Genomic DNA, 26,746 nt, shown 5'->3' with positions numbered 1-26,746 from the left:
CATTGTGTTTTGCGCTTGTTTCCGAAAATATCTTGGATTTCGGATTAGCTGCGACTAATTACCAGTCAAATGGCCACACCAATCGACAACGAAGCCGGTCTTCAAGATGAGAACAATAACTTGACACCCAGTACCGAAAGACTACTTGTCAACGCCGTTGGAGCTCGAATCGGAGCGCCGATAGATATCAATTCGCATGTGGCCATTAAGGCGAACCTACATTCTGAACCCGAAAATAGCATTCATGGTGGCACTCGGTCTGCAGCTTGAGATACCCACAACGTCGAGGAAAACATCGTCAGCTTGCGTATGATCTTCGAAATATTGCAAGCTCAACAGACAACAATAGCTCAGTTACAGAGCCAAACACAGCTACAAAGCAGGCCGGAGCCTAATCCACCTCGAGAAGTCACCCACAGAACGGAGCCAACCATAATGAAGTCAAATGAGCAAGAATCAGGGACTACTCCCGAAATTGCTAAATTGCTCAAGGAACTCACAAAGCGAGTCGAAGCCAACGATAAAAAAGTAAAAACATATAACTCCAGGGTCGATCAGATCCCGGGAGCTCTACCAATGATAAAAGGGTTGGATTCAAAAAAATTCATGCAAAAACCTTTTCCCTACCAATCCCCAAAAAATTCCGTACGCCCGAAATTCCCAAATATAACGGAACGGCCGATCCCAATGAGAACGTCACTTCTTACACATGTGACATCAAGGGTAATGATTTAGAAGACGATGAAATCGAATCTGTGTTGTTAAAACAAATCGGAGAGACCCTCTCGAAGGGAGCAATGACTTGGTATCACAACCTACCACCGAATTCCATCGACTCGTTCGCCATGTTAGAAGATTCTTTTGTGAAAGCACATGCCGGCGCCATAAAAGTTGCAACAAGGAAATCAGACCTCTTCAAGGTAAGATAAAAGGATAACGAGATGCTGAGGGAGTTCGAATCTCATTTTCAAATGGAACGAATGGATCTGCCACCAGTCACAGACGATTGGGCTGTTCAGGCTTTCACTCAAGGTTTGAACGAATGAAGTTTGACGGCTTCATGACGGTTAAAGCATAGCATGATCGAATACCCATCCATCACGTGGGCCGACGTGCACAATCGGTACCAATCAAAAATTAGGGTCGAAGATGATCAATTAGGGTCCGAACCCGCTGTTCGAAGGGATATTAATAGAGAACAAGGTCCGATCGGGGATCGATACCGACCGTACAACGGAAACGGCAGAGTCAGTAAATCGAGACATAACCCCGAGGAAAACAACAAAAGAAGTGATTGAGGTCATGGGTCCCGAGGGTTGATGAATAGGAGTAGGTTCGATAGGCCTACTAGATCTAAGGAAGCGCCTCGGTTATCGAAATATAACTTCAGCATTGATGTATCTGCCATCGTGTCGGCTATCGGACACATCAAAGACACTAAATGGCCCCGACCCATACAGACCGATCCTGCCCATAGGAATCCCAATCAAATGTGCGAATATCATGGCACCCATGGTCACATAACGGAAGATTGCAGGCAATTAAGAGAGGAAGTAGCCCGGTTATTCAACAAAGGGCACCTTCGAGAATTTTTAAGCGATAGGGCGAAGAATTATTTTAAAAACAGGGATTTCGGCAAGCAAAACGAACAAGAAGAACCACAACACGTCATTCACATGATCATCGGTGGTGCCGATACCCCTCACTAAGACATCGATTGTGAGAGAAAAACGATCTCTAACTCAAGATTACACACCTATAGGAACTTTGTCCTTCGATGATGAAGATGCAGAAGGAGTCATACAGCCCCATAATGATGCACTAGTAATATCCGTACTCATGAATAAAACTAAAGTTAAGCATGTGTTGATTGATCCAGGTCGGCGAACATCATCGGATTGAAGGTCGTAGAACAACTCGGCCTACAGGACCAGATCGTACCCGCAACCCTGGTTCTAAACGGATTCAATATGGCATGTGAAACGACCAAAGGTGAGATAATTCTACCGATAAACGTGGCCGGAACCATCCAGGAAATGAAGTTTCATGTGATCGAAGGCGACATGAGATACAACGCCCTTTTTGGAAGGCCATAGATCCACAACATGAGAGCTGTACCCTCGACCCTACACCAGGTCCTTAAATTCCCAACATCGAGAGGAGTCAAAACAGTGTACGGAGAACAACCAGCCGCAAAAGAAATGTTCGCAGTCGAGTAAGCGAAACCAATATCCTCGCCTTCGCCAGTAAAGGGATCAGGCTCAGAAGGGAAACGAGATACCAAATAGCAATCACAGATATTGGCTTTGACCCAACCAGATAACCAGAAGATCGAAGAATATGATGATCAGAGGATCCCTCGATCCTTCACGATTCCCGATGATTCTGATGCTACCAAATCAACGATCGAGGAATTGGAGCAAGTCACACTAATCGAGCACTGGCCCGAACAGAAGGTATACCTAAGAACGGGGTTGACCCCAGAACTCAGGAAGAAACTTATTCAATTTCTTATCGATAACATTGATTGCTTTGTTTGGTCCCATTTATATATAACAGGGATCCCACCGGACATAACGACGCATCGGCTAAGCTTGGACACTAGGTTCAGACCGGTGAAGCAAAAGAGAAGACCCCAGTCCGAGGTAAAGCACGCATTCATAAAGAACGAGGTAACCAAACTTCTCAAGATAGGGTCCATTCGGGAGGTGAAATATCCCGAATGGTTAGCCAATGTAGTTGTAGTTCCTAAAAAGGGAACAAACTTAGAATATGTGTGGATTATAAGAATTTGAACAAAGCATGCCCTAAAGATTCCTTTTTGCTGCCCAACATCGATCGCATGATCGATGCCACGGCCGGCCACGAGATCCTTACTTTTCTCGATGCCTATTCCGGGTATAATCAAATCCAGATGAACCCGGAAGACCAGGAAAAGACTTCATTTGTCACAAAATATGGAACATATTGTTATAATGTGATGCCCTTTGGGCTAAAAAATGCAGGAGCTACTTACCAACGCCTAGTAAATAAAATGTTCGAAGAGCAAATAGGTAAATCAATGGAAGTTTATATTGATGAAATGATAGTTAAGTCCCTGCGCACAGAGGACCATTTGACCCATTTACAGGAAACGTTCGAAATTTTGAGGAAATACAACATGGAGCTTAACCCCGAGAAATGTGCCTTCGGGGTCGGTTCGGGCAAGTTCCTCGGCTTCATGGTGTCAAATCGGGGTATCGAGATTAACCCCGATGAAATCAAAGCCATCGAAGACATCACCATCATGGACAACGTGAAAGCTGTGCAGAGGCTAACAGGACGGATTGCAGCCTTAGGCCGATTCATTTCGAGATCGTCAGATCAAAGTCACAAATTTTTCTCTTTACTCAAAAAGAAGAACGATTTCGCTTGGACCCCGGAATGCCAACAAGCATTAGAAGAATTAAAATGATATCTATCGAGCCTACCACAACTTCATACTCCAAAAACAGACGAAAAACTTTGCTTGTACTTAGCAGTATCGGAATCGCTGTAAGCGGTGTCCTAGTTCAAGAAGAGCAAGGTACGCAATTTCCCATTTATTATATAAGTCGGACCTTAGGAGAAGCAGAAACTAGATATCCGCACCTAGAAAAATTGGCACTTGCACTGATAAGTGCCTCTAGAAAGTTAAGACCGTACTTTCAATGTCACCCCATATGCGTATTAACCACTTACCCGCTTCGTAACATTTTGCACAAGCCCGAACTATCAGGCCGATTGGCCAAATGGGTCGTTGAACTCAGTGGGTATGATATCGAATATCAACCCCGTACGGCCATCAAGTCTCAAATTTTAGCAGACTTCATGGCCGATTTCATGCCAACCCTCATACCCGAAGTCGAAAAAGAACTCTTATTAAAATCGGGTACGTCATCGGGGGTATAGACCCTTTTTACGGACGGGGCTTCGAACGTGAAGGGGTCCGGGCTAGGCATAGTTTTAAAGCTACCCACGGGTAACACTATTAGGCAATCTATTAAAACTACCATGTTGACTAACAACAAGGTCGAGTATGAGGCCATGATTGCAGCTCTCGAGCTAGCTAAAAGCTTGGGAGTAAAAGTCGTTGAAGCCAAGTGTGACTCTTTGTTGGTGGTAAATCAAGTAAACAAAACCTTCGAAGTTCGAGAAGATAGAATGCAAAGGTATTTGGACAAACTACATCTCACTTTGCACCATTTCAAACAATGGACTTTACAGCATATTCCACGAGAACAAAACAGTGAGGCTGATGCACTTGTGAATTTGGGATCATCGGTCGAGGAAGGTGAGTTGAGCTCGGAGACTGTCGTTCAACTATTGAGATACGTAATCGAAGAAGGTCATGCCGAGATAAATTCTACGAGCTTAACCTGGGATTGGAGAAATAAGTATATTAAATACTTAAAGAACGGAAAGCTCCCATCGGACCCTAAAGATTCAAGGGCAGTACGAACCAAAGCTGCTCGATTCACGTTGGCTTCAGATGGAATGCTATACCGAAGGACATTCAATGGACCATTGGCAGTATGCTTAGGTCCAGGAGATACCTATTTCATCCTACGTGAGGTGCACGAGGGCACTTGTGGGAATCACTCCGGTGCCGATTCATTAGTCCGAAAAATAAACAGGGCAGGGTATTATTGGATCGATATGGGCAAAGATGCAAAGGAATTTGTTTGAAAATGTGACAAGTGTCAAAGGTTTGCACCAATGATCCATTAACCCGGAAAGCAAATTCACTCAGTCCTATCCCCATGGCCATTCATGAAATGGGGAATGGATATTATCGGCCCTCTGCCATCGACCCCAGGTAAAGCTAAATTTATTTTATTTATGACTGATTATTTTTTTAAATGGGTTGAAGCACAGGCGTTCGAGAAAGTAAGAGAGAAAGAGGTTATAGACTTTATCTGGGATCATATTGTATGCCGATTCGGGATACCCGCCAAAATAGTGTGTGACAATGGGAAACAATATGTCGGCAGCAAAGTGACGAAATTCTTCGAGGACCACAAAATAAGAAGAATATTATCGACACCGTATCACCCCAGTGGGAACGGACAAGCTGAATCAACGAACAAAATCATCATTCAAAACCTAAAGAAGAGGCTGAACGACGCTAAAGAAAAATGGAGAGAAATCCTACCCGAAGTCCTTTGGGCATATCGAACAACATCAAAATCTAGTACGCCCCCATTCTCCTTAGTATGTGGCTCCGAAGCCTTGATACCAGTCGAAGTCGGCGAACCCAGTGCCAGATTTCGATATACAACAGAACAATCAAATAACGAGGCTATGAACACTAGCCTCGAATTATCGGATGAAAAATGAGAAGCTGCTCTCGTCCAACTGGCCGCCCAAAAGCAACGAATCGAAAGATACTATAATCGAAGAACCAAGCTCCGCCATTTTAAGCCCGGGGACTTAGTGCTAAGGAAAGTCACCCTAAATACCCGAAATCCAAATGAAGGAAAACTAGGACCGAACTGGGAAGGACCATATCAGGTTCTCGAAAACGTCGGAAAAGGATCATACAAGCTCGGCATTATAAAGCACAAACAACTATCAAGCAATTGGAATGTGTCGCATATAAAACGATACTACTGCTAAGGTATGACCCTCCCATATTCATTTATATTTCAAAACTAACCCCTGCAGAAGTCCGATCAGGAGCTAAGTTGGATCATTCAATACGAAGCCATAGGTCTGAAAGCACGCTTTGCACTCTTTTTTCCTTAGACCGGTTTTATCCCAAATAGGTTTCTCGGCAAGGTTTTTAATTAGGCAACCAACTGTACTTGAAAATAATACAACAGTATCCGAGGCCTATTTACAATCGACCTCGAATACTGGAAGGGGGGGGGGAATTAGCCCTCAAATATATCAAGTTCTGACGCAAGAAAGTTATCTCTCAACAATAGGGTTCTAATAGGAAAAGTTGTAAGATCCAGATGGTCAAATTGAACCATGCTCATGTAGTTGGCCCGAGCCCTGACGCAAAACATGAACGCATGTATAATGACTTGCAAAATTCCTCTATTTTAAGATTTATTATGCAAATAGAATTAAGATAAATCTCCGAGTTCGAGCAAGCACTCACTCAATCATTACGCCTATGGGCTACTTTTATTTAGAGTTTGAGCGAGCACTCACTCGACCATTACGCCTACGGGCTACATTACTTTGAGTTCGAAATATTCACTCGACTACTAAGCCTACGGACTACTTTTATTTCAAGCTCGAGTAAGCACTCACTCGACCATTACGCCTACGGGCTACATTATTTAGAGTTCGAATCATTCACTCGATTACTATGCCTACGGGCTACATTATTTCGAGTTCGAGCAAGCACTCACTATACCATTACGCCTACGGGCTACTTTTATTTTGAGTTCGAGCAAGCACTCACTCGACCATTATGCCTACGGGCTACATTATTTCGAGTTCAAATCATTCACTTGACTACTAAGCCTACGGGCTACTTTTATTTCGAGTTCGAGTAAGCACTCACTCGACCATTACGCCTACGGGCTACATTACTTCGAGTTTGAAGCATTCACTCGACTACTTAGCCTACGAGCTACTTTTATTTCGAGCTTGAGCAAGCACTCACTCGGCCATTACTCCTACGGGCTACATTATTTCGAGTTTGAATCATTCACTCGACTATTACGCCTACAGGCTACATTATTTTGAGTTCGAGCAAGCACTCACTCGACCATTACACCTATGGGCTATTTTTATTTCGAGTTCGAGCAAGCACTCACTCGACCATTACACCTACGAGCTACATTATTTTGAGTTCAAATCATTCACTAGACTACTAAGCCTAGAGGCTACTTTTATTTCGAGTTGGCTCGAGCCCTGACGCAAAACATGAACGCATGTATAATGACTTGCAAAATTCCTCTATTTTAAGCTTTATTATGCAAACAGAATTAAGATAAATCTCCGAGTTCGAGCAAGCACTCACTCAATCATTACGCCTACGGGATACTTTTATTTCGAGTTCGAGCGAGCACTCACTCGACTTCTAAGCCTACAGGCTATTTTTATTTTGAGCTCGAGCAAGAACTCACTCAACCATTATGCCTACGGGCTACATTATTTCGAGTTCGAATCATTCACTTGACTACTACGCCTACGGGCTACATTATTTCGAGTTCGAGCAAGCACTCACTCGACCATTATGCCTATGGGCTACTTTTATTTCGAGTTCGTGCAAGCACTCACTCGATCATTACGCCTACGGGCTATATTATTTCAAGTTCGAATCACTCACTCGACTACTAAGCCTACGGGCTACTTTTATTTCGAGTTCGAGCAAGCACTCACTTGACCATTATGCCTACGGGCTACATTATTTCAAGTTCAAATCATTCACTCGACTACTAAGCCTATGGGCTACTTTTATTTCGAGTTCAAGCACTCACTCGACCATTACGCCTACGTGCTACATTATTTCGAGTTCAAATCATTCACTCGACTACTAAGCCTACATGCTACGTTTATTTTGAGTTCAACCACTCACTCGACCATTATGCCTACGGGTTATATTATTTCGAGTTCGAATCATTAACTCGACTACTAAGCCTACGGTCTACTTTTACTTCGAGTTCGAAATATTCACTCGACCACTAAGCCTACGGGCTACTTTTATTTCAAGTTCGAGAAAACACTCACTCGACCATTACGCCTACAGATCACATTATTTCACGTTCGAATCATTCATTCGACCGTTACACCTACGAGCTATATTTCTTTGAGCTCGAATCACTAACTCAACTAATAAGCCTAAGGGCTACATCACTTCAAGTTTGAGTAAGCCTATGTTCAGGCGATCACTCAAATCGACCACTAAGCATACGAGCTACCTTATTTCAAGTTTGAATAAGCGCTCACTCGGTTATAGAGACCACAAAGTCCAAATTTGATTAAGTTGTTTAAATCCTTGTGAAATTATTCATAAGGCATGAATAAATTCTTCACAAGACAGGAAACAAACCAGAAGCAAGTCGGAAAAAAGGAGATATTTTTATATACCAAATTGTTTACATGATCGATTACAACATAAAAATTAAGGACTAAGCTTCCTGGTTATCCCCAGGAGCGGTCTCTTCTCTATCGGGCTCCCCCTGTTCTCGGATCCGCTCTTACTCCCATCGTCATCATCATTGTTATCATCATCGTCATCGGAAACCAAGGTTTCAGCATCGACTTCGAGTTCTTTGTCCCTTTTTATCTCTTCAGCGAGGTCGAAACCTCGAGCATGGATCTCCTCGAGGGTCTCCCTCCGAGATCAAAACTTACCAAGTTCAGCGACCCAATGTGCTCGAGTATCGACGGTCTTGGCTACCTCTCTTGCTTGGACCTAGGTAGCTTCAGCATCGGCCCGATAGACGGCCATGAGTGCATCCACATCAACCTTTGCCTTTTCGGCATCAGATTCGGCCTTGGCAAGTACAGAGGCCAACTGAGCCTCGAGTTCCTCTATTCTTCTTGCTTGGACCGAGCTTTTCTCCTTCATTTTTGAAGCTGGTTTTCGGCCGATGACAATTGGGCTCGAGCAGTTTCTTTCTATGCAGCAAAGCAGTCCATTCCTTCTTTCCACTTCAAAGACTCCGCTCTTATCACATCGACTTCTTCACGGAGTTTTTCGATCATCAAGATTTTTTGCTGCAGCTGTGAGACCAAAATATTAGCCATTGTTCTGGTATCAAGCCCATAGGCTTTTAAAAGCATTATTACCTTCTCGGATAGATCAATCTAATCTTGATGAGGCCTGACCAACTCAGCTTGGAGGTCTTTTATTTCTTCTCCCCTTTGGCCCAAAAGAAGCTTTAAGGAGTTCCTCTCCTCCGTAACCCGTTGAAGCTCGGCTTCGTATCGACGCAGCTCGGTTCGGGACCGAGAACATGATTCTCGATGAACTGTCATGTCCTGCAAAGAAAGAAGAAACGAAGTCAGAAAAGAAAAGCAAACTTAAAGGTAACACTATATGATTTAAAGCCTACCTGATTCAAAGCCTGCTGCACCCCGTGAAAAAGATCCGATGCGTCACTTGTACCAGCAGTGTCTTCGACGCCGATGAACAGGTCACGAAAAGGATCCTCTCCATTATGAAGCCTATCTAATTCGAGGGCCCCCAAAGCTTGGGCTTCTTGAATCGCCCCTGCAGAAAAAGCAGGGAAGGTGGGCGAGCCTTCGATTGCTACTGCCCCAAATGAGTCATCTGGGGCATTCTCTTCGGTTCGAAAAGATTCGGGAAGAGCCCCTTTGGACATATCCCCCATATGTCGGCTTCGATAGGAAACATCTTCGATCTCTGGCAACTCGGGGACTCTGCCTGAATCCCTCTCCGATATATCCTCAGTTCGAGGCGGAGCCTTATGAGCCACTATCGATCCAGCTGCCTGTGGAACGTCGGTGGTCTTCTTTATTCGGGCCGCCAGACCAGACCCATCATTCTATTCTTCTTCTTCTTCTTCTTCTTCTTCCATCAGACGCAGAACTGATTCTACGGTCAAAGGAATGGCATTCTTGTTCGGCTTACGAGCCGTCCTCTTCTTCAGTTTCTGATCTTCGAGGACGGGGGCTCTTTTCCTCTTATTAGTTTTCACCGGATTTGGGACATAGGCCGAAGCCTCTCCCTCGACAGACGAGGGCCTGAAAATCGCATCCTTGCCCACACCTGCATACGAAAATGTTTACTGAAGTATGTGAAAAGCATCTTATTCGAATTACCAAAAGATACGAGAGAAGTGCTCACCGTGATTTTTGGCCTCCCATCGGCCCTTTGAAAAATCGCGCCATGAGCGCTCGGCATATGAGGAGGTCTAAATCAGATCACGTACCCAATTCTTGAGATCGGGCACTGCGCCGGGCATCCAGGGAACCGCTACATCACAAAAGGGGAATATTGGTGAGAAAAGAAATTAAAAAAACAACATAATAGGAGATAACAACAAAATTACACTTACGTTTCATGTTCCACTCCTCGGGAAAAGGCATCTTTTCGGTTGGGATCAGGTCCGAAGTCCTCACTCGAACGAACCGGCCCATCCAGCCTCGATCCTTATCCTCGTCTATACTCGAGAACAAAGCCTTGGTAGCTCGATGTTGGAGTTTTATTAACCCTCCTCAAAAAAGACGAGGACGGTATAATCAGATAAGGTGATCGAGGGTGAAAGGCATCCCCTTGATTTTACTCACAAAATATCGGATCAAAATAACGATCCGCCAAAAGGAAGGATGTATCTGGCCTAGGGTTATTAATTATTTTCGACAAAAATCTATGATAACAGGGTCGAGGGGACCTAACGTGAAAGGGTAAGTATACACGTTTAAAAACCCTCTCACGTGAGTAGTAATATCCTCTTCTGGAGACGACACTACCACCTCATTTTTCTCCCAGTTTCAATCTTTTTTTATTCGCTCGATGTGCTCCCGGGTTATCGAATAAATATATCTCGATACGGGCTCACATCGGCCAGGAACCGGTGAAACTTTATCAAGTTTGAGATCGGAGATAAGAACACATACCGTCGAAATGCACTCTTCAGGATGGAGATCCACTAGTTTTTTATCGGCGGCGGATTGGGAAGAAAAGGATTTTTCTTTTTGGGGGACGGTTTTGGATGTCTTCACCATTTTTTATTTAAAGAAGGTGACAAAGATTTGGTAATTTGGACGAAGAATTTTTCAAAGACAAATCACAGATTTGTGAATAAACTCAGAGAATACAAAAAAATATTTGGGAAATTTGGAAGATTGATGATGTAAAAGTGATAAAAGATAAAACGAAGGGTTATTTATAGGTTTAAGCAATGGCGGTTCAGTATCAACGGTGGCCGACCACCGTCTGACATGCATTAAATACCTTGAAAGACTAAATTGACGGGATAGCTATCACGTGCGTCATGGTCGAGCCCAATGTAAACGTCAGCTTATAATCTGATCGAGCCGTTGAAAAATCATGTCGTTTCTCACCACATTCTTCCTGAGAAACGAGGGGACTATCTGTATACGGTCGAAATAGATTTCGGCCTTCGCTCGACTGATCGAGTTCGAAAAATAATCGATCGAAGTAAGACTTCGAGATGGGTTCCGAAGATGATACAATCAAGCTCGAACCCAAATCGAACTATGATGCAAAGTAAAGTTGTCGAGCTTATAATCTAGGGACCGACCAACATTGAACCCGGATCAATTTAAGCGTCCGAGTCAGAATCGAGCTCGAGTCAAGATCGAGAGCTCGAGACAAGACCAAACACATGAGTCAATATCGGGTTTATAGACAAGTGCCGTTGCAATCCCACTAGGGGAGAGAATCTTGGCAGGAATTGTGGAAAGGATAATTTATCGTGGGTCTTCCACTACGTATTTTTAATTATATCTAAAGTAAGATCCCTCTACTATAAATGGGATGATTTTCATTTTTGTAAGGGGCAAGTTTTTGCTAACATTGTAATTCAAGTACCATATTCTCCTATAGTGAAGAGTTGTTCTTTCGAGCTTCTTAATTCGATTCCACTTGTTTAATCCTGAAATTCATCTTCTTTACAACCTTATCTATTTTGCATTCTTTGCAATCCATACTTGATATTTCTATTTATCCTTACGATTTGTATTAAGCTACACCACATATTCTTAGAACTACGTACAAATTCAACTCTATCCGTTTTTCGGGTAAACAATCTTAATTTTCAAAAGATCTCCCTAAACCTAGCTAATGACAAATAATATTTACAGATATGTTATCAAACAATTTCTCTTTTAACAAAGATGATTAAAGAAATTAAGAATTGAAAGACTCTTTTAAATAGCAGCAGTTTGAGCATAAACACACTTTTGATGTGATAAATTGAAAATATCAACTTCCTTTTTCAATGCTTTTATATTTTTTAGTTTGTAAAAATTTTAATAAGAAAAGGAGATCAGTTTAAAAGTAAACACAAATTAAGGAAGGAGTAACAAAACAAGAGGAGTTTACTCAATTATTTAGTGTTTGGTTACATGAAATTTCCAAGTGTTACATTTTTGTTTTAGAAATTAGTATAGTGCATGATCAATTACTAAAAAACAATATTCTTTTTTACTTTTAGGATTCAAACGAAAAATAGCGAATTGATAATATGGGGAGTTTTGGACTAATTGGAGAATATATATTTGCGTATATAGATTAAAATATAGGGATCTCTTATATCTCACCTATTCACTGATTATTTTTATGGGCCGCGCGAAGCACGAATAAATTAACTAGTTATTAACTAAAAGAAGCAATGATCAATTTTCCTCAATATCACAACCAATCCCCTTCTAACAGCTCAAGTCATGAGGTTAAAACAGAAATCACTCAAACAACATAGTAACCCATGAATCTTCGCAATATAAGGAATGTGTTCAAGATATCGAATCAAATAGCATGACAATACCCTTCGCGCATTTACCTCTTCCTCACCAAATATATGCATGTATGTCAAATCAGTTGGCACAACAACAGCCTTCGTGTATTTATCTCATTCTCACCAAGTATATGTATAACAGTACTAACTAGGTAGAAGGAATACCAGCAACAGAGCAACGGAGTAGAAGGTACATAGATAACAATGACAATTAGGGCAGAAGCATATGGATAACGATAACAGATAAGGTAGGAGGCACAAAAGTAACAATGGCAAATAAGGTATGAGGACATAAATTTCAATAACAAATACAGTAGAAGTTTAGATAAAACAACGAAAAATGAGCGGAGACATATATGTAAATATAACAAACAAGAAAGAAAGCATAAACTTATCAAAATAAACAGTTAGGAGGCATGGGTAGAACAACAACAAATAAAGTAGAAGGCAATGATGTGACAACAACAAGCAACGCAGAAAGCATAGGTGTACAATAGCAACTCAGGATAAAGGCACAAATGTATGCATAAGGGAAAGATAACATCATATAATGCATGTCTCTCGTCCTCCTCTGCACGAAAACACCCTTCGTGACATGAACTCTCATCCTCGCATTATAATATAAAAATAATTATACGACATTAACCTTCATGCTTTTACTCTCTTCCTCATATGATAATATAAAAACAATGGCACGACATTATCATTCGTGCGTAATAATATATATGAAATGGCACGACAACACCCTTTGTGCTTTACACTCTTACTCACATGATAATGTATATGCAATAGCACGACATCATCCTTCGTGCTTTACACTCTTCCTCACAAGCACATGTATATCAAGAACAAGCAAGGTAGGAAGCATGGATAACATCAAAAAGAGTGGTTAAGAAAAATGCACCACCTGAATGACCATCATAACTTTTGTACCAATAAATTATTCAATACACTTCAAGAACCCCATTATTCAAGTATCTCAACAAAATTCAAACATGATCTTCAAAGTAAGTGTGGAACCCAAGTATCTCAAGAATAATAAACACAAACATGATATCATGATTTAGGTATAATTATGACCGAATCTAGCACATCAACAGTTTCACAAGGGTCCATCGTATTTAATCAGGGTGAGAAAAGCTAAAGGATGGTCTCTAGCATTGAAATTATGCGCATACTATTATAGAAGTCAAGTAATACATGAGGAAAAAAAATCACAAAGTTCAACAAGGCACAAAGAATCATATAATCTACCCCGAACATGGATAACCTCGGCACATGCATATATGCTTGTCACCTCGCATATACATCACCCCTGCATGTAGCAAACATTGTCATTTATTAGAAATAACTTCCCTCAACAAATCTAGGTAAGAAACTTACCTCTTTCCGGAACACAATCAACATTTCAACACGGATTTTTCTTAGAGCCAGCTTCCAAACCAATCAAATCTAACCAAATATCATTCAAACAATTCTAAACAAGCTTTAGAAATTATAACGACCGGCCGCTCATTTTGAGTTCTAACATGTCGTTCGGTAGTTTGAGGTCTTGAGTAGCTTTACTTTATGTATTATGACTTGCACGTGTGGTTGGTTCCGGTTTTCGAAGAGTTCGGAGTTGATTTGGAAGAATAATTCTCAATTCGAAAGTTTTAAGTTGGAAGAGTTGACCAAGGTTTGACTTTTGAATAAATGACCTCGGACTCGGGATTTAAAGGTTCCAATAGGTTCGTATGATAATTTTGGATTTCAGCGTATATTCGGATCGAGTTTCGGGCTGACCAGGAGCATTTCAACCAGGAGCATTTCAGCGACTTATTATGGAAAGTTGGTATTTTAAAGATTTTAGAATTTCCTAAGTTTGATTTGAAGTGGACTTTGGTGTTATTGATGTCTATTTAGGACTCCGGGAATTGGAATAGGTTCGTATTGTGTTTTTTGACTTGTACATAGAATTTGGCGTCATTTTAGAATGTTTGAGTATGATTCAAATGCGTTCGGCGAAGTTTGAATAATTTAAAAGTTAAGAGGAGATTTAGATCATCGATTCATGATTTTGATGTTATTTGTGGTATTCGAGCCTTTGGATAAGTTTGGATGAGGTATTTGAACTTGTTGGTGTGATTGGACAGGGTACCGGGGGCCTCAGGTGCATTTCGGGAATGTTTCAGATCATTTCTCCATGTTTTGATGCTGCTGTTGTTGGTGTCTGGTGTTGTTCTTTGAGAACGCGAAGGGATGCACGTGTTTGCGAAGAAGGAATTTTGGTTGCTGGAAGTTTGTGCTTCGCGTTCATGATTGTGGTCTCGCATTTGCAAAGGTATGGACAACAAAGTTACACTTTTGCGATGCCAACTTCTCGTTCGCGCTGAAGAAGCGGGGCCTGGGGGACTTAGCCTTCGCGTTCGCGAAGTTGTGGCCGCGTTAGCGATGGGACTACATGGTAAAGCTTCACATTCACGAGCCCGTTCTCGCCTTCACATAGAATATTCAGGGAGAAGAAGCTGAGTGTGCTTTGTGAATGTGAGGCACTTGCCACGTTCGCGAAGAAGGGGCGTCATGGCAGAATATAAGTTTGCAAAATCGGGAATTTCTCATTTCATCTCATTTTTCTCTCTTGGAGCCGATTTTGGGGCGATTTTGGAGAGCTATTTCATCCACCTGTTGGGGGCTAAGTGTTTCTAAACCACTCTTGATTATAATTCATGAACATATATGGATTTTAACATGAAAATTTGGTAGAAATTGTGGGATTTTGAAAGAAGCCTAGAATTGGTAATCTTGGATTTTGACCACAAAATTGAGCATGAAATTAGGAATAAATTACATATTTGAGTTTGTGATATTATGGGTAATGTTTATCTTCGAAAATATTCGAAATTCGGGCACATGGGCCCGTGGGTTGACTTTGTTGACTTTTCGAGTGAAGTTAAAAAATTATTATAAATTAATAAATTACGAGTATTGGAGTATATTTTGATTGGTATGCACGTTGTTTGAAAAGTTTCAGATTGTTTGGCATTGGTTTGAGAGGCGTTGGAGCCGGTTATCGGGTTTCGAAGCAAGGTAAGTTTCCTGTCTAACCTTGTGAGGGAAAAACTACCCCGTAGGTACTATATTTATTATGTGCTACTGGTAATGGGAGTTACGTATGGACGAAGTGACGAGTGTCCGTATGTAGCTAAAATTGTGATTATGTCCGGGTAGACTTAGGACTTTATCATGTAATATTTATATACCTGAATTCAACTTGTTAGTGTAATTACCTAAAATTTATAAATGAAATCTGATTAGGGATCATGTTAGGTTGAACCTCATTAGCTTGAGTTGATTGGCGGGATATTTGATTGTTGGTAAAAGTAATGCTTACTTTGTGTTCCTGTTCTGTATTGCAAATACTTGGCCTGTGATTCGATAAGTTTCTTCCCTTCCTAGGAAACGGGCTGAATTCCTCGGTAGTATATTTGAGATGCATCCATGGATCGGGCCGTACGACCTCGACAGTGTATGCACGCGACTATTATGGATCAGGCCGTATGACCTCGACAGTGTATGTACACGACTATTATGGATCAGGCCGTACGACCTCAGCATAACTCGTGCATAATATCGCTAGGAGTCCGAATATTTATGAGATCTCCCTTTTGATTGAGACATGAAATTTACATGATATTCCTTATCTGTTTGAGGTAGTGCCTGATATTCATTATTTGTTGAGATAGCACTTGATATTTCTTATCTGTTGAGATAGTATATGATAATCGAGAAATTCACATAGACATTATGTTGGAGAATTATGATAGTTACAGTTCTTACCTCATTACCGTTATGTTCTATATCTATTTATAATTTATTTTACTGATGTATCAAAATACTAGTAAATGTTGATATCAACCCCTCGTTACTAATTCTCCGGAGTTAGGCTAGATACTTACTGGGTACACATTGATTTATATACTCATGCTACACTTCTGCACTGATTGTGCAGGTTGGTGGTCATTTGGGTGCATGAGCGCAACTGTTGAGGGGACTTTATAGTGAGCTACATTCCATATTACGATCCGCAACACATGGAGTCTCCATCATATTCATTTACATTGACCTGTCAATTTTTACATTCCAGACATATATTATATTAGTATTGCATTTTCTAGTATATGCTCATGTACTTGTGACATCGAGTTTTGGGAGTTTCTAGTAGATGTTATAGTTCTACTTAATATTGTCACCATTTCCTTTTCATGTTTAAATAATGTTTTGTATCACCATGGTTTTATCCACATTGATTTTCTTTACTTAATAAAACTCATGATTTCAAAAGTAATAAAATAAATAATTAAGTTGATAGTTCACCGTTGGCTTGCTTAACGGCGATGTTGAGCGCTATCTCGACCTATAGTGGGAATTGGGTCGTGAAACAGCTTAGTATCAGAGCTTTAGGTTCACTTGGGTCTCACGAGTCATGAGCAAGTTTAATAGAGTCTTGCAGATTAGTACAGAGATGTCTGTACTTATCTTCGAGAGGCTACAAGGCTATTAGGAGAACTTCCCTTCTCGGTTTCCTCGTCGTGCGATTTGATTTCATTGAAGATTATATCTTCATTTCCTTACTACTCATTCTTATACGATGTTGAGCGTTTGTTATTAAATGAGCATCGAGGAGTTGTTGTGGTGCTGCAGATGTGGTGCAAGATATTTTTCCCTGTGTATGCGGGCAGACTATTATCGTCGCCTGTGGAGGGGTCTTATGTTATTTCAGCCCAATGCTAACGTTGTCCATGGTCTCGAGGCTATACACAGTTTATTGTGATGTTCATGCGTTGTTATCGCGCGATGCTGGTATAAATGGTAGGGTGCCTTTTTATACGTCGTGAGAGTGATTGACTCGAAAGAAGGATTATTCGTTTCATGGTTTAGATATTCGACATTTAATTCCAGTGGCGGAGAGGCAATTGGACTATGGATGTTCAGGCTTTGGTTGACGGAGTAGCGATACTAGACATTTTCAAACTTGGTGGAATTCTTATTTGTGATTTGGTATCGTCTTCCTTGTTTGAACGCATTAAGGCTTGTCAGTACGATGGTCTTCATTTGTTTGCCTTTGGGGGATGATGTTGTGAAATGGTATCTAAAAAGCGATTATCGGGGTGACAATGTGTTGCGATTTCGGAGTCGAATTGGTGTTTCCAATGTTGATGGTTCGAGGGAGATGATCCTTGAGAAGGCTTAGAGTTGATAGAATTATATTTGTTCGGGTGCTACGGAGATGGATCGTGATGTGGGGCAGAATTACTGGTGGCGGAAGATTGGGCATTATTGGATATATTGTGGTGGTTGAATTATTAGTAGGTCAAGTACGAGCAGCAGAGATCGAGTAGTTCGCTTTGGTAGGAGGCTTAATCAAAGTGGGAGTGGGAGCGTATTGTATGGATTTCTTGGCAGGGTAGCGAGTTGCTTTGAGAAAGTTTCATATGATTTGGGTCATGATGGGCATAAGACTAAGTCTATGTATTTTGTTTGAGATGGTGGCTTCTCTACTTAGGAAGTTTGAATATGACAGAAAAGAGTCTGCTTGGAATGAAGAGGGATAGAAATGCTTGATTGTTATTGATTATGCCCTTAGTTGATGCTAATGGGATGAACAGACTATTATAGCTGGCAGATGATTGTGGACCTAAGAGAATTAACTGATTTCATAATGAATGTGGTTATAGCTATGCCGTTGGAGTTTGTCGGTATGAGGTTACATAGGTGAGCTATCTCCTATGGGAAGGTTAGGGTTGCATGACTTCTGATGAAGTTCCTATAAAGAGTTCTGCCTTTTATCTAATGGGATGCATGTGCTGCAATGTGAGCTTGGATCACTTGAAGAAGATGGTACGACTGTCAGGAGGTTGAGTGTGCAATTGTGGCTGATAATTCGGGATGTGTTATAATTAGTGCAATAAGGACTTATGAGAAATTTTGGTTGAGCAACAATGCGAGATCATGGTAACTGAGAAGGAGAAGTCATTGTGGGTCCTTGATTTAAGTGATTATGGCTTAAAGCCAAGTGGGGGAGTGACGAGATCAGAACACACACTAAAATTATGCTCGCTAATCAAATACAGTATAGTATAATATCGTATCCACATGGATTGGATTTAAACAATATTCTTGTAGTTTCTAACTTGATTGCTATCCAAGATGATCAACAATTGAGATTTCTATGATTTCTAACTACAATTAATTAAGTTTTAAAAGCTATTGAGTAATGAAAATCGCAACAAAGGTAAGAAAGGAAGTTATCAATGAGAGAAAATAGGGGTTGCTAGTATAGGTGCAAGATAATTGTTTGGGATCTAACTTTAGATAATTCACTTCTAATGTTCAAGTGAGTCTCTCGAATTCATTCAATTATTAGTTCAAACGTTAGGCAAAACTTCTCTCTCGATTAAGTATTAACCTTACAAGATGAACCAATTTAAGCACGTAAAGATATGCAAGAATACATAATGGATTGGTCTTTAGGAAAACCTCTTTCGATTATTCTCCTAACTAGGATTAATCAATGATTCAACTAGCCTCTTTCGATTACTAAGAAGAATTAATAAACTCAACCAATAATATAATGCAAAGATATCAGAAGTTATGTCTATCTCGATTACATGAACTAGTGAATATAGATACAACAATTAAATCATCCAAAATGCTTCAATACATAAAAACTAGTGTTATAATCCACAAACAATCATCAATACACCAAATCCATCAAACCCTAAAGAGAACTATTCCATAGATATGGAGCAATTCATCACAATTAACGTAAAAATAGAGAAAAACATAAATTCAATCCAAACTCTTGTCTTGAGTAAGGAAGGAATGATGAAATCCTTGTGCTCGTGTTCTTCCAACTCCTCCTTAGTCTCATTAGGTCGAATATGTGTCAAAAGTACTGAAAATTATATTTTTCCATGTATTTATACCAAGTAGGGTCGGGCCTAGACGAAATCACCTTCTCCTAGCTGAAATTGGATTTTCACTCTGTAAAACGTGCACAGGCGCACCACATGGGGCGACACGCCATGCAGGGCATTAATGGGGAAATTCAGAGAGCTAATTCTGATAGGCAGCAGAGAATTGCATAGACGTGCCGCCCCACGCACATTGACAGTAAGGATTCCTTAGAGTACGAATTTTTCTTGCGTTTTGACATCCAGACTTGGTCCTCGACCTTCGAAAATGATCCCGACTTAATCCCTTAACACAAGATTACCTCGAGCAATCAAACTACACTTCATATAGACACGACCTTTTTAGACAACTCTCATAACTCATCATACCAAGAATATTTAAAACAGATTAAGCACTATACCGTAACATCCTAGCCTCAAGATTTTACTCAAAAGTACCTTGCAATTTTTTTATAACCCGCTTACTTATTCTAACACAGAGGTCAAGCATTACCTTTCCTTCATGAATCGAGTGCCCTCACACACAATAGAGAGTAGTTCCACACACAATAAAATTGTAGAACAATTTGGAACTCAAGATAGAAAGAATTCACTCACTCTTAGAAACAATATTCATATGCCACAAAAGATGTACCATATGCTTGCCCGTAGTGTACTACTCTACTAATTGAGCTCATTCAGTCAAGGATCAAGTAGAACTTCATTTGGTTGTAATGTAGGCTGCATGATGGGTATGATATATTTTGATATAAGAGTGACTATACCTCTCTAAGCACTTTAATACATACATTTCATTGTTCAAAACCCCACACTTAAGTTAAACCATAACTCCACCTTCACATCAATATAAATCAACTCCCTACTTCATTAAGCACACATACATTAAGAGTTACCACTATCAAGGAATATTTTTCACAATCATACACTTATTTTTACTTTTTCAATTCAAGTGGCTTTTACTTTTTCAATACAGTGCACCTTTCTCCTTATTTCATTAGTTTCACTCAAAAGCCAAACCAACCACCCCACACTTCAACTTTTACAAAGTTCATAACAAATTCAAGTGCTCATGAGAGGTAAAGGGTTCAAATAGATGGTCAATTCAAACAAATGGTTAAAACTTGTAATGTGGTTGCTAAAGAAACAGGATTACATGCTCAACGGGGTTAACTACGATACATAACAATTAGGTAGGTAAAAACTTATAACTGACTCAACAAAGAAATGCCTATATCCCTTCCAAGACTGAATAAAATTACTATTTTGCTTTTCAAACACATATGGCAAGTTATAGACATCAAATGCAATGCACAAAATAACACAAGACCTCACACCCACATGGCACATAACTCACTCAAGATTGGATTATCAAGACACTCTAGTCAAAACAGTTAAGCAAAGTTAAGATCATACACTTTAAGGTACTTGTACAAGAGTCAAGAACTGAGCCTAAGAGTCACAACTAAAGTATTCACTATTCTCAAGGTATAATAAAGTTAAGAGATATTGCTTTAAATTCAAATCACAGCACAAGGTTTCCTACTACTAATAAAAATAAAAACTAACTACACCCAGTTCAAACAAAATCCTTGGAAAAGAACCGCGACACTAAGAAAACCTAAAGGGGAATTATTATACTACCTAACGAAAGAAAATCTTTTTGTCTTTTTCTTTTGACTTTAATCCGTTAAGAAACCCGTCGAATGATATCCATCGTCGGGAAAAATCGAAAATTTTCAAATTTTTATGTTTTTTTCCAATTTTTTTTGTCTCTAACTACTAAAAAAATAAACAAAAACTAATATACATACATACATACAACATATTCCCCATCCCACACTTTAAGTTGTGGCATGTCCCCATGACACATAATTAAAAAGCATAAGGTAAGGGAAACATTCCTGAACATCTAGTCGGGGTCTGAGTCGAAGTCGGGCTCCATTCCCCACGCTGGAACCAATGCACACATCCATGCAGACAACTTCTTCTCAGCCTTTTTGGGGTACACCCCACAATTATCTTTCTCGCTCACTGCGACCTTCTCTTTTGAGCCCTTCACTTTCCACTCAACACTTGTAGCTGGTTTTTCTTTTTGCACCCCATTGTCTCCATCCATCTCGAAAGTCACAGTCTTCTCACCTACTCTAAGCATGAGTTTCCTCTCGTGTATATTCAATATTGCTCTACCCGTTGCTAAGAATGGTCTTCCTAGGATGAGGGGGACCTTCTTGTTTTCCTCCATTTTCACCACTATATAATCCACAGGAAATACAAATTTATCTACCCGAATTAACACATCTTCCACTATCCCCTCGAGTATAAAAGTCGTTTGGTCCGCCATCTGCAAAGATATTGGCATTGACCTTATCTCTCCAATCTCCTTCTCCAGTTTCCTGTAAATAGATAGAGGCATTAAGTTAATTGAGGTACCAGAATCACATAACGATTTATCAAAATTAATAGAGCCTAAAAAGCAAGGTATAGTAAAACTCCTTGGATTTTCACACTTTTGTGGGAGTTTGTTTTGCAATATCACGCTGCAATGATCTGTGAGCTTCACCACCAAGGTCTCTTCTATATTTCTCTTATTTGTAAGGATCTCCTTAAAGAATTTGGCATAAGCAGGCATTTGTGAGAGAACTTCTGTGAATGGTAAGTTCACATGAACCTATTTTAGCACATCCAGAAATTTCTCAAACTCTTGTCCAGCTTTTCTCTACATAACTTTTGAGGGAAAGGTAAAGCAGACATATGTTTGCTCTCCTCAGGTTCCTCCCTTCTTGATTTTTCTTCCTTCTTCTTCTTCTTCTTCTCCTCAGTTTTCATCGAGCCTTTCTATTCTTGTCATCATCAATTTTCAGCTGCTCCCCCTTTCTTTTGCAAGTATCACATCTTTCTTGATCGGAGTGGGATCTTTCAACACTTTCCCACTTCTCAAGGTCACAATATTCACTGTTTCTTTAGGATTTCTCTCAGTATCAGCCGGAAGTGTTTCTGGAGCCCTCTCAGATAATATTGTTGTAATCTGTCCCACTTGTCTCTCCAGGTTTTGAAAACCAGCGCCCAATTCTTTGATAGCTACTCTATGGACGTCCAACCTATCATCTGTCTTGATAATGAAGGCCTTCATTAAATCCTCTAGACCAGGCTGAATGGGCCGTTGGGGCTGAAATTGTTGCCTCTACTAATTTTGGTATGCTAGAGCTCCTTGTCCCTGCGGTCTAGAGTTATTTTATTGCCAAGCATTCGCAGTACCTCTAGGTGAACTTCATGAAAAATCAGGGTGCCTGTGACCCGTTACATTGAAATTGTAGTTCCCCACAATATTTACTTCCTTAGTTGAGGCTTGACACTCATGAGTAGGGTGTCATTTTTCACATATATCACAATCTGTGTGAGGCTCATTTTGTATCGGGGCTAAGGTCAGCTTCTATATTTCTTTAGCCATAGCATCAAGCTGTACCTGTATAGATGTATTAGCATCAACCCAGTGAATTCCAGTCAATCTTCTTCTTTCAACACTCTGAGAGGACAACTGATTTGCATCTTCAGATAACTCATCAAGAATTATAACTATCTCATCTGGAGTCTTCTTCATCAAAGGGCCTCCAGCTGTATTTCTCAATGTTCTACGTGACGCCGATGTCAATCCATCCCAAAAGTCCTGGAGTTGCATCCATAGTTCAATTTTTCTATGTTGACACTTTCTAACAATCTCTTTAAACCTCTCCCATGCTTCAAAAATAGTTTCAGTATCCTTCTGGCAGAAGTTATAGATTTCCCTTCTAAACTTTCCCGTCTTAGCTGAGGACAAATATTTATCAAGGAATTTTCTGGTTATCTCCTCCAAAGTTCTAGTTGATCCCGTGGGCAAGCTTCGAAGCCACTGCTTTGCATTATCTTTAAGAGAAAAGGAGAATGCCCTTAAGTACACTGCATCTTGTGACACACTATTGTATTGAAAGGCATTCATAATTTCCTCGAAGTCCATTAGATGTGTGTTTGGATCTTCGTTTGGCTTCCTTCTGAAGACACAACAATTCTGAAGGTTTGAAGCAACACTTGCTTCAACTCAAAATTGTTTGCTGCAATTGGAGGTGGTCTAACACTTAATAATCCTTGATTTTAGACCGGTCTAACATAATCGCCAAGTGGTCTCCCAGGCATAGGAGCTATATTTTCGAACTGATCTGCAATCAATGGTTGATTTTGAGCAATTCTATGACCCCCTCTTCTTCGTAGATAATCTGTGCATCTCTAATAACTGCTTCCTCAGCATTCCATGTAGCTTGATCTCTTTGTTGGTCTGCTTCTCTCACAGCCAAATCTACATTATCCTCACCGTTTCCAGCCATAAGTTCTTTGGTTAAGGATTGCCCAACATTTCTGATGTCTTGGTGAGATTTCTTTCCTTCCTTAACTGTCGCAGTTGTTTTTCAATTTTTGGCTCGTATGGTAGTACTTCCTTCGTAGAAGTTCGAGTCATGTGCCAATCTTAACATGTAACCTGCGCACAGTAAAAGAATACCAACCGTAAAAAGAGAAAAATAAAATTAAATAAAAAACAAATTCCTGAATTAGCACTACAAACTATTTCAAACACTGTTGATTGCCAATCCCCGGCAACAGATCCAAAATTTGACGATCTCAGAACACACACTTAAATTATTCTGGCTAATCAAATATAGTATAGTATAATATCGTATCCACATGGATTGGATTTAAACAGTATTCTTGTAGTTTCTAGCTTGATTGCTATCCAAGATGATCAACAATTGATATTTCTATGATTTCTAACTACAATTAACTAAGAATCTAAAGCTATTGACTAATGAATATCGCAACAAAGGTAAGCAAGGAAGTTATCAATGGGAGAAAATAGGGGTTGATAGGATAGGTACAAGATAATTGTTTGGGATCTAACTCTAGATAATTCACTTCTAATGTTCAAGAGAGTCTCTCGAATTCACTCAATTATTAGTTCAAATGTTAGGCAAAACTCCTCTCTCGATTAAGTCTTAACCTCACAAGATGAACCAATTTAAGCACGTGAAGATATGCAAGAATGCGTAGTGGATTGGTCATTAGGAAAACCTCTTTCGATTATTATCCTAACTATGTTTAATCAATGATTCAACTAGACCCTTTCGATTACTAAGAAGAATTAATTAACTCAACTAACAATATAATACAAAGATATCATAAGTTATGCCTCTCTCGATTACATGAACTAGTGAATATAGATGCAATAATTAAATCATCCAAAATGCTTCAATACATAAAAATTAGAGTTATAATCCACAAAAAAACATCAATACACCAAATACATCAAACCCTAAAGAGAACTACTCCATAGATATGGATCAATTCATCATAATTAAAGTTAAAATAGAGGAAAATATAAATTCAGTCCAAACTTTTATCTTGGATGAGGAAGGAATGATGAAATCCTTGTGCTCGTATTCTTCCAACTCCTCATTAGCCTCCTTTGGTCGAATATGTGTCAAAATTCCTAAAAATAATGTTTTACATGTATTTATACCAAGTACGGTCGGCCCTAGATGAAATCACCTTCTCCTAGCCGAAATTGGATTTTCACTCTGTAAAAATTGCACAGGCGTGCTGCATGGGGCGACGCGCCATGAGGGGCATTAGTGGGGAAATCTAAAAAGCTAGTTCTAACTGGCATAAGATAATTGCATAGCCGCGCCACCCCACGCGCCGCGACATTGAGGATTTCTCAGAGTACGAAATTACTTGTATTTTGACATCCAGACTTGGTCATCGATCTCCGATCACGATTCCGACTTAATCCCTTGGGCTTTTACTCAGACTTCAAAGCTCCTAATCACTCGAATTTTTTCCATAACATCTACTAGCTTGGAATCACTCATATAAGGCATACAATACAAAATAAGTGTATAACACTATTAATTAAAGCTCAAAATGAATAAAGTACACTAAATTAAAGTGCAATAAGTGACTAAAACAGAAGATTATAGCCTACCATCAGGGAGCCTACGATCTATGATTGGGTCACGTGGTTAAGTGCCTTTGCAGTTTCTGGTTATCAGTACATTGGTGGATTAGTTATAACTAAGGGAAGAAAACATCAGGGGTAATTCGAGCAAGAGATTTGATAGATGTGTGCTACGTTTAACCTTATTGGTACGTGAAGATTATTGAATAACTTAGGCTTTATACTTCTGGTGGATGTGATGTACAAGGGAAATGATTCATCTAGTTGCTTTATTTGGAGTGTTCATGTGTTAATGGGGCACTAGTTGTTTGGTTAAATAATCAGGACTGGATTAGAGTGGGCGACTCTCAATAATGGTTCTAGTGGATTCGAGATTTAAGGTGTGGTGCTTAAGGATTTTTGGGTTCGTTATGTGGCTGAGGATTTGGGTTTTGCAGTAGAGTGTGAAGGGTGCTTGGAGTATTTCTATGTTATCATCGGGTCTGCGGTGCAATGTTAGAGAAATGAGAGTTACAACTTTGGATTCGCATGAGATCTACTCAGAACGGGTGTATTAGTTGGAGGTGTTATTGGGTGCATGAGGAGAGTATAAAGTCGCTTATAGGTATTGAGGCAAGGCAGTCTTGTGGGTTGGTGTCACTCAGAGTGAGTGTCGAATGAGGTCCATTGTGTGCCGGGAAGGAGAGATACTGATTCTGAAGCAAGTTAAAATTGAATCGGAAGAACATGAGTTAGTTAGTAGTGGTTTGGATCAACATGGTTAGGAAATGATCTGTTCCTTCGGTGTGGTATGGCTATATAGGTGTTCGTGGCTTTAATTGCAAGCTTGATAGCCTCTATAATTTGGTGGTTTGATGGGACACAATCCTAATGGTTTGGTTATGTGCAAATGGGTCTTGAAGGGTTATGACAGTATCGACCACGACTTGAGTTTTGTGTCTTTTACGGATATTGAGAGTTGGTCATGTATTGCGATTCTTCTTCTGAAATGAGTTAAGTGAAAGGGGTTCTGACCGATGGAGTGGGTATTCCACTGGTGGTTCAGTATTTATGATGGGATTCTTGCACTCTCGTATAATAGCATAATAAGTGTAGTGAGCGGTGCTTAAATTTGAACTTGAGGATCAAGGTTGCGGTCCAGTTTTGATAGGAACGTCACGAGATCGGAAGAGTGGTGGGTAGGGTGGGGGGTGATTTCAGATGTCTAGATTAAGCTGGCACTATCTTGGTGTCGCCTGAGTTTTGTGGAAGAGGCATTGTGTACTGAATTGCGGATTCTTGATTTGCATTGCAGAAATAGTACGGTTGGTGGCCATAGATGTGCAGACTTTACTACCTGGTGCGGAAGGTTGTGGGGGTATCTCCCATGGTATGATTGT

General features: G+C 40.1%; 1 non-coding gene across 1 annotated transcript; it reads left to right on the top strand.

Annotated features, from left to right (window-relative positions):
- Positions 1-23,073: 23,073 nt before the first annotated feature.
- Positions 23,074-23,180, top strand: LOC117275119 (small nucleolar RNA R71). Its single transcript, XR_004505282.1, has one exon. It is a non-coding gene; the product is annotated as a small nucleolar RNA R71 (small nucleolar RNA).
- The last annotated feature ends 3,566 nt before the right edge of the window (positions 23,181-26,746 follow it).

Source organism: Nicotiana tomentosiformis, chromosome 4, assembly GCF_000390325.3.
Source record: "Nicotiana tomentosiformis chromosome 4, ASM39032v3, whole genome shotgun sequence".
NCBI lineage: Eukaryota > Viridiplantae > Streptophyta > Magnoliopsida > Solanales > Solanaceae > Nicotiana > Nicotiana tomentosiformis.
The sequence above is the reverse complement of the archived record's forward strand: the minus strand, read 5'-3'. Positions and strand labels throughout refer to the sequence as shown.